Below are 9,069 nucleotides of genomic sequence, written 5' to 3' on the forward strand. Positions count from 1 at the left end.
GGCAGCTTCTGATGGCAGGGCAGTTATTGGGTAGCTTTCTGAAACCTGTTCTTTGTTTGTTTGTTTTGTTGTTTTTTTTGTTTTTATTTTATTTTTCTAATAACTGACTTACCTGAACTCTCTGGATTTGCCCAGTTCTTAGGCATAGTCTCCTAAACTGCCAAATTGAAGCCTGTGATGTGATCAGTCTTGCTTTCTTCACTCCCACTTCCTTATGTGGAAATTATTTTACACAAACTGAGCATGCTCTATTATGTATTCGGAATATATTATATTATATATTTCATACATGTATTGACATAATAAAACAAACTTGTCAAACATGTATTACCATTGTCTTTTTTAAAGTATGAATTATTTTGGCATGTGTGCAGAATCATTAAAATTTTAATAAACAACTGTTTTATGAGGCACTGTACAGATGACTCAGTGGTTAAGAGCAGTTTTTATTTTTTCAGAGGACTGGAAAACAGTTCCTAGTACAAGATAGGTATGAGGGATTGAATTTATAGTTTTTCCCTTAGTGTTCATTTGGTGTTCTCAGTAAACAAAATTGGGCATCTGTTATTCTGGACCTGAATATACAAGTAGTTTTGAGCAAATTGTAGGTATTGGTAATTGAACCTAGGTTCTTTGGAAGAATAGTCGGGTATCTTAATTTCTTAACTATCCCTCTAGTACTATCTAAAAAAAAATTAAGAGAGGAGTAGAATTATTTTTTCATCAACTTATCTACAAAATATACAAAGTATTCTCTCCTAATTTGTTGTTATATACCTACAAAGGTAATTTTACCTTATATTTAAGATAATAAAATTAGGAAACGATTTGCTTTTCATCTATCTGTCTATTGTATTATGTGACCTAATTTTTCAATTGTTGTTCAGAAAAGAAAATCACAGCTTCATGATAAGAATCCTTAGTTGTCCAGGAACAGCGGACATTCAGGGACACAGTGTTGGCATTAGGACAGCCCCTTCCTCCAGCAATGGCTCCACCCACAGGTGACAGGAACCTAGCACATCAATTGCCATGGAAACAGCCAAAGCATTCCCAGAAGACAACAGTTCTGAATCCCATCTCCACCTGGGAGAAAGTGACATCACTATCCCTACAAAAGACTGAAACCCCTCCTCCTCTCTCTCTTTTTCTCCTCTTTGCCTGGCCTTGACCCCTGCTCCATTCCATTCTATTAAAACCTCTCCATGTGGAACAGTGTTTGGTGTAGTATGTCTGGGCATGGGCAAGAAATCTACTTAACAGCACTCAGGCCTGGTGAGACTGTGCTGTGAGTAGCTGGGGAACAGAGAGGTCTGAGCTGAGCACACAGAAAGTGTGCCCCCAATTGTTTCTGGGGAGCAGTAACTCTGCAGTAGGAACTCAGATTCCACCCGGAGTGGCTTTGCATGCAGAACAAATGCTAAGGCTATCTGCCACTGGGAAGAGTGGAGATCCAGGGACACAAACCAGGTACACTGGAGAGAAAGGAACCAATCACTGACAACTAGACCACATATAATTACACACAACAAGATGGCAAGAGGAAAGCAAAAGAACATACCCAATGGAAACCAAGACAACCTGGCAACATAAGAACCCAGCTCTGCCATCACAGCAAACAGCAGAATGCCAAACACTCCTGAAAAAAAATACTCACCTGAAATCAAGATGATGATGGAGATGCTTAAACAAGAATGGGAGGAAAGGCATAAAGAAATAGAAGCTTTTAAAGAGGAAACAGAAAAAAAACACACAAAGAAATCAAAGAACTAAAGGAAAACCGAACCAAAGAGATGAAGGAATTGAAGAAGGAATTTAAAATGGAAACAATAAAGAAAACACTAAAAGAGACAACTCTGGAGGTAGAAAACCTAAAAAAGACATCAGGAGTCATAGATGGAAGCATCTACAACAGACTACAAGATATAGTAGTGAAAATCTCAGGGGCTTACGACAACATTGAAAACATAGACAAAACAGTCAGAGAAGATGCAAAAGTCAAAAAGCTCCTAACCCAAAATATCCAGCAGATCCAGGACACAATGAGAAGATCAAACCTAATGATAATAGGAATAGAAGAGGGTGAAGAATATTAACTAAGATAGTAAATATCTCCAAAAAAGTCATAGAAGAAAAATTCCCTATCCTTAAGAATGAGATGACCACAAGCATAAAAGAAGTCTACAGAACTCCAAATAGAGTGGAGCAGAAACAAAATTCCTCCCGACACATAATAGTCAAAATGCCAAGTACCAAAGGCAAATAAGGAATACTAAAAGCAGTAAGGTAAAAAGGCCATGTAACATATAAAGTCAGACCAATCAGAATCACACCAGACTTCTCAAAAGAGACTATGAGAGCTTGAAGATCCTCGACAGACATTATGAAGACCCTAAGAGAACACAAGTGTCAGCCCAAGCTGCTATACCCAGCAAAACTCTCAATCACCATAGATGGAGAGACCAAGATATTTCAAGACAAAACTAAATTTACACAATATCTGACCACAAATTCAGCACTACAACAAATTATTGGTAGAAAACACAATATAAGGAGGGAAACTGCATCCAAGTAAAAACAAGAAAATACCTAATCATGGAAACCAAAAGAAGAAAGACACACAGGCACAAATGTACCTCTAAAAGCAAAAATTGTAGGAAACTTCCACCACTATTCCTTGATATCTGTTAACATAAATGGACTGAATTCCATAATAAAAAGATATAGGCTATCAGACTTGATACATAAACAGAATCCAACACTTTGCTTCATACTGAAAACTTATCTTAGAGACAAAGACAGACACTATCTCAGAGTAAAATGTTGGGAAAAAACCTTCCAAGCAAATGGCCCCAAGAAGCAAGATGGAGTGGCCATTCTAATATCTAATAAAGTAGGTTTTCAACCAAAAGTTATCAAAGAAGATAAGGAAGGAAACTTTTTAATCAGTACAGGTAAACTTTGTCAGGAGGAACTCTCAATCCTTAACATATATGCTCCAAATACAAGAACACCTATATTCATAATAGAAACCCTACTAAAGCTCAAAAATACATTGTACCCCACAAAATAATAGTGGGAGACCTCAACACACAACTCTCTTTAACAGACAGATCATGGAAACAGAAACTGAACAAGGACACAGTGAAACTAGCAGAGGTTATGAACCAATTGGAATTAATATCATCCTAAAACAAAAGAATACACCTTCTTCTCATCACCTCACGGCACCTTCTCCAAAATTGACCACATAATTGGTCACAAAACAACCCTCAATAGATATAAGCAGATTGAAATACTCCCATGCGTCCTCTCAGATCACCATGGTGTAAGGCTGGTCTTTAACAACAAAGACAACAAAAAGCCCATAAACACATGGAAAATAAACAATGCTCTATTAAAAAGATAGCATGGTCAAAGAAGACATAAAGATAGAAATTAAGAATTTTCTAGAATTAAATGAAAATGAAAACACAACATTCCCAAACCTAAGGGATGCAATGAAACCAGTACTGAGAGGAAAACTCAGAGCTCTGAGTGCTTCGAAAAAGAAACTGGAGAGAGCATACACTAGCAACTTGACAGCACAGTTGAAAGATCTAGAACAAAAGGAAGTAGATACACCCAAAAGGAGTAGATGGCAAGAAATAATCAAACTCAAAGCAAAAATTGACCAAATAGGCAAAAAAAAAAAAAGCACTATTCAAAGAATCAACAAAACCAACAGCTGATTCATTGAGAAAATTAATAAGATTGATAAACCCTTAGCCAGACTAACTATAGGGCAAAGAGAGAGTATCCAAAAATTAGCAAAATAGGAAATGAAAGTGGATACATAACAACTGAAACTGAGGAAATTCAAGAAATCATCAGATCCTACTACAAAAGACTATACTCAACAAAGCTGGAACATCTGGAGGAAATGGATGAATCCCTAGACGGATAGCAGATACTAAAGTTAAACCAGGGCCAGGTAAATCATCTAAATAATCCCATAACACCCAAAGAAATAGAAGCAATCATAGAAGACTCCAAACAAAAACAAAAGCCCAGGTCCAGATGGGTTCAGTGCAGAATTCTATCAAATATTTATTGATGACCTAATACCAATAGTCTCCAAACAATTCCAAAAAATAGAGTCAGATGGAATACTGTCACGCACCCACGTCCGCCGGCTGAAACAGGCGTGCAACAACAACAAGATTCTTCTTCGGAAAACCTTTATTGTACAGCACTCAGAGCAGGGAACTTCCTGAGCAGGAAACTTCTCTCTGAGCAGGGGACTCCCTACCGGAGTCTTCTGTATAGGCGATCTCTCACGTGCGGATCTCTCTCCCTCGTCTCTCTCTCACGTGCAATCTCCCTGCGATCCCTCCACGTGGGGTCTCTCTGCCATCTCTCCACTATCTCCCTCATGAGAGAGAAATGCAGTGCTTATAAATGCCTAAGAGACTTGTGTTGCTACCTGATTGGTGCATCCTCCAGTAGCTCATTCACGTGCCCCGAGATTGGGCTGTGACTTATGTGGTTGCCAAGCAACACGAGGGAAAAGGTTTTTGTAAGCTGAATAATGGGCGGGAAGCTGGCGCCATCTATTGGCGCCAACGGCTTCCTACAGAATACTACCTAATTTATTTTTCGAGGCCATAATAACCCTCATTCTTAACCACACAAAGACCCTCAAAGGAAAGAGAACTTCAGACCAATCTCACTTATGAACATTGATGCAAAAATACTCAACAAAATCCTTGGAAACCGAAACCAAGAACACATCAAAATGATCATTCACCATGATCAAGTAGGCTTCATCTCTAGGATGCAGGGATGGTTTAGTATATGGAAATCCATCAACATAATTCACCATATAAACAAACGCAAAGAAAAAAATGACACGGTCATCTCACTAGATGCTGAGAAAGCATTTGACAAAATTCAACACCCCTTTATGTTAAAAGTCTTGGAAAGAACAGAAATCCAAAGCAGATACTTAAACATAATAAAAAGCAATATACAGCAAACCGATAGCCAACATCAAACTTAACAGTGAGAAACTTGAAGCAATCCCACTAAAATCAGGGACTAGACAAAGATGCCCACTCTCCCCCTACCTATTCAACATAGTACTGGAAGTCCTGGCCAGAGCAATTAGACAGCAAAAGAAAATCAAAGGGATACAAATTGGAAAGGAAGACATAAAAATATCACTGTTTGCAGATGACATGATAGTGTACCTAAATGACCCCAAAAATTCCATCAGAGTGCTTCTACAGCTGATAAAGAAGTTCAGCAAAGTGGCCGAATATAAAATTTACTCAAAAAAATCAGTAGCCTTCCTCTACTCAAAGGACAAACGTGCAGAGAAAGAAATTAGGGAAAAGATACTCTTCAGAATAAATACAAACAGTATGAAATACCTTGGTGTGACTCTAAGTAAGTAATTGCAGGACCTGTCTGACAAGAATTTCAAATCTCTAAAGAAGGAAATCAAGGAAGATCTCAGAAAATGAAAAGCTCTCCCATGCTCATGGGTTGGAAGGACCAACCTTTTAAAAATGACAATCTTATCAAAAGCAATCTATAGAATCAATGCAATCTCCATCAAATTTCCAGCCCAGTTCTTTATAGAGTTTGAAAGAGTAATGTGCAATTTCATCTGGAATAACAAAAGACCTAGAATAGCGAAATCCATCCTCAACAACAATAAAACATCTGCAGGAATCACTATCCTTGACCTTGAGCTATATTACAAGGCAATTGTGCTAAAAACTGCATGATACTGGTACAGAAATAGGGACGTGGATCAGTGGAATAGAATAGAGGTGCCAGAAATGAGCATATATATGGTCACTTAATTTTTGACAACGGATTTGTAAACATTCAATAGAAAAAGGACAGCTTCAACAAATGGTGTTGTTCCAAATGGTACTCAGCATGCAGAAGAATGAAAATGGACCCTTATCACATTGGACAAAGCTCTAGTGAAAAGATCAAAGATCTCCCCATTAAACCAGGTACACTGAAATTATTAGAAGACAAACTAGGGAAAACCTTAGAACACATAGGCACAGGAGAAAATTTCCTGAACAGAACACTAATGGCCCATGCTCTAAGGTCAAATATCTACAAATGGCACTTAATGAGATTGCAAAGTTTCTGTAAGACTAAGAACACTGTCAAAAAAACTAAACAGCAGCCAACAGATGGGCAAAAGATCTTTACCAACCCCACATGTGATAGAGGCCTAATATCCAATATATATAAAGAACTCAAGAAGCTAGACCAGAGAATCAAACAACCCTACTAAAATATGGGGTACAGCACTAAACAAAATGTTTTCAATTGAGTAATATCAAATGGCTGAGAAGCATCTAAGGCAGTGCTTGACATCCTTAGTCATCAGGGAATGCAAATCAAAACAACCCTGCGATTCCACCTCACACCCATCAGAATGGCTAAGATCAAAAATTCTTATGACAGCAGATCCTGGCGTGGATGCAGGTAAACTGGTGCAACTACTCTGGAAATTAGTCTGGCAATTCCACAGAATATTGGACATAGTACTACCTGAAGACCCAGTTATTCCACTTCTGGGCATATACCCCAGAGAAGCTCCAACATACAACAAAGACACATGCATTATAATGTTTATAGCAGCCCTATATAATAGCCAAAAGCTGGAAAGAACCCAGATATCCTTAAGTAGATGAATGGATACAAAATTTGTGGTATATTTTCACAATGGAGTAATTTACACTACTCAGCTATCAGAAATAATGACTTTATGAAATTCTTGAGAAAATGGATACATCTTGAGAATATCATCCTGAGTGAGATAACCTAGTCACAAAAGAACAGAGATAATATGCAGTCACTGATAATAAGATACCCCAGAAATCTCTGAACACCTCAGAAACAACTCACAGACTACATGAAGTTCATGAAAAACAAAGGCCAATAAAAAAAGAAAAGAAAATGAAGAACCATTATGTTTAATCTTTACACACCATGAAACCTTGACTATTTCCAGATTACATCTTGTTTTTTATGTACTTTATGCTCATTGTAACTAATAAAATTTTTATAAATACTATCAAAACTTAAAAAAGTAAGATACTGACAAAATTTATTCATATACATTTATGCAAAAATGCTTAAAATCCGTACATTTATTTTTGTTTTATTAAAAGAACGTTGTTCACTTTATATAAAAAATTCCTTAGTTATTTCACTTCTGATTTAACATTTACATTTTTCTATAATTGTAAACTTGGGAAATATTAATGTGTCATATTTCAGGAATTTAAAAAATTGGTTTGTGTCAAAATGTAATGCAACAGTTCCATTATTTACACAAAAGAAAAGTACTATTTTTGTCATATCTCAAAGCTTTCTTCTCACTTAACATACTCAGAGTATATTTTCTAATTTGTTGATGCATTTTTGATGGTCCTTTTTGAGTCTCCATTTCAGGGCCACTCAACATACCTTTTCTCACTGCAAATTAGGTGCTTTGGTTTCCATGGCAACAGTCCTTGGCCAATTTCATTTTTGCTGACTTGCTTTTTCTCTCTTTTTTTTAATCTCTCTGGGGGGTCTTCTTGACACTGCCTTGGGCATAGATGCTGAGTTTATCACTTTAACCTATTCCTTATATTTATTAACTATTTATAAGTGACTTTCAACTTCTTCATCATTCATACAATTTTGGTTGATAGACATCTTGAATATTGTGGAACATTTGTATTATTAGAGAAAGCACTTTTCGACATCAAATTGACTGACTAGTATAGACCTAAATATAAAACAGAAATTTAAGCAAAGGCCTAGAAAATGAGGGTATGAGCTATATATTCATCTGAACAATAATCTTTGGAGCAATATATACCATTTAGAACAAAGAGAATTTCTAATACAAATTGTGCCCTCAATTTCTAAGGACCAGGGAGGAGTCAGCATAATTTAAAATGGGATAAAAAGAGAAGTATGTAGATCAGACAGCACCTTGCAGGCCACTCCTAGTTTAGGTTTTATTGAGTATGTGTTTCAAGGAGAGTTCTGGGTAAAGGACCAATAAAATAATATTATTGGTAAAAGTGTAATATTTAGATGAAAACAGGACAGGTTAGGAGTATTTGTGAACACATCCATATGAAGTTATTTCCAAGGGATTGAACTAAAACTTAATATCTCATTTCCATTTCCAGTCACTGTTGGCTCTTTAAGTTTGATAAGTCTCTAGAAAAAGACTTACATATCTATAAAACTGAAGTTATTAATTAGAAGACATTAACTTCTGAGTTATGTGTAACTTCTTACCTGTCATATAACTCATCTAAGTCATTTTGAGAAGAGCAGAAGAATTGTCAATTTTCTGCCTAGAACAACTTATATAACAGCATTGGCAAATGCAAAATGAGTTTTTGCCTGCATCTCTTATTTATGCCTTTTCTATACACAGTATTTTATTTATAAATTATACTATACTTATTCTGCTTAGATGGTTCCCAACTGTTAGTTTTCATTTTTTTTGTAACCTCATAGAAAATTTGTCATATATTTTGTGTCTACTATTATCTGCTATAAGTACAAAATGCTTTGTAAATTTGGTATCTGTTCTTTTTAACTTCTAGAAATTATACTCAATCATACAAAATTCTGACATCCTTATAAAGAATGTTATTAATTTTAATTCTTCTAAACTCTTTAGGTAAGTATAATTTCAGGGAAATATAATACAATTTGATGTGATGTTTTTATCCTTTTGAATTTCTCAGGAGGGTCCACACTATGAATTACAATATTTTTATTTTGACTTACAACTGAATTATTTTGGAGCTTAATGAATTAAGTAGTAAATATATTTGTGTGTGTGTGTGTGTGTGTGTGTGTGTGTGTGTGCATGTGTGTTTGTAAAGCATGTGTAGGAGTGGCCTGTTGGATTAGAAGAAGGGAGGGTACTTGGTAGGGGTAGAAAGGTGGATAGAAACGGGAGTGATAATGGTGTAATTTTATCTTAGTTTAAACTGTATGACAATAAAAAATAAATAAAAGAAGAAACTCAAATTGTTC

The sequence above is a fragment of the Micromys minutus genome (assembly GCF_963924665.1).
Source record: "Micromys minutus genome assembly, chromosome: 5".
Lineage (NCBI taxonomy): Eukaryota > Metazoa > Chordata > Mammalia > Rodentia > Muridae > Micromys > Micromys minutus.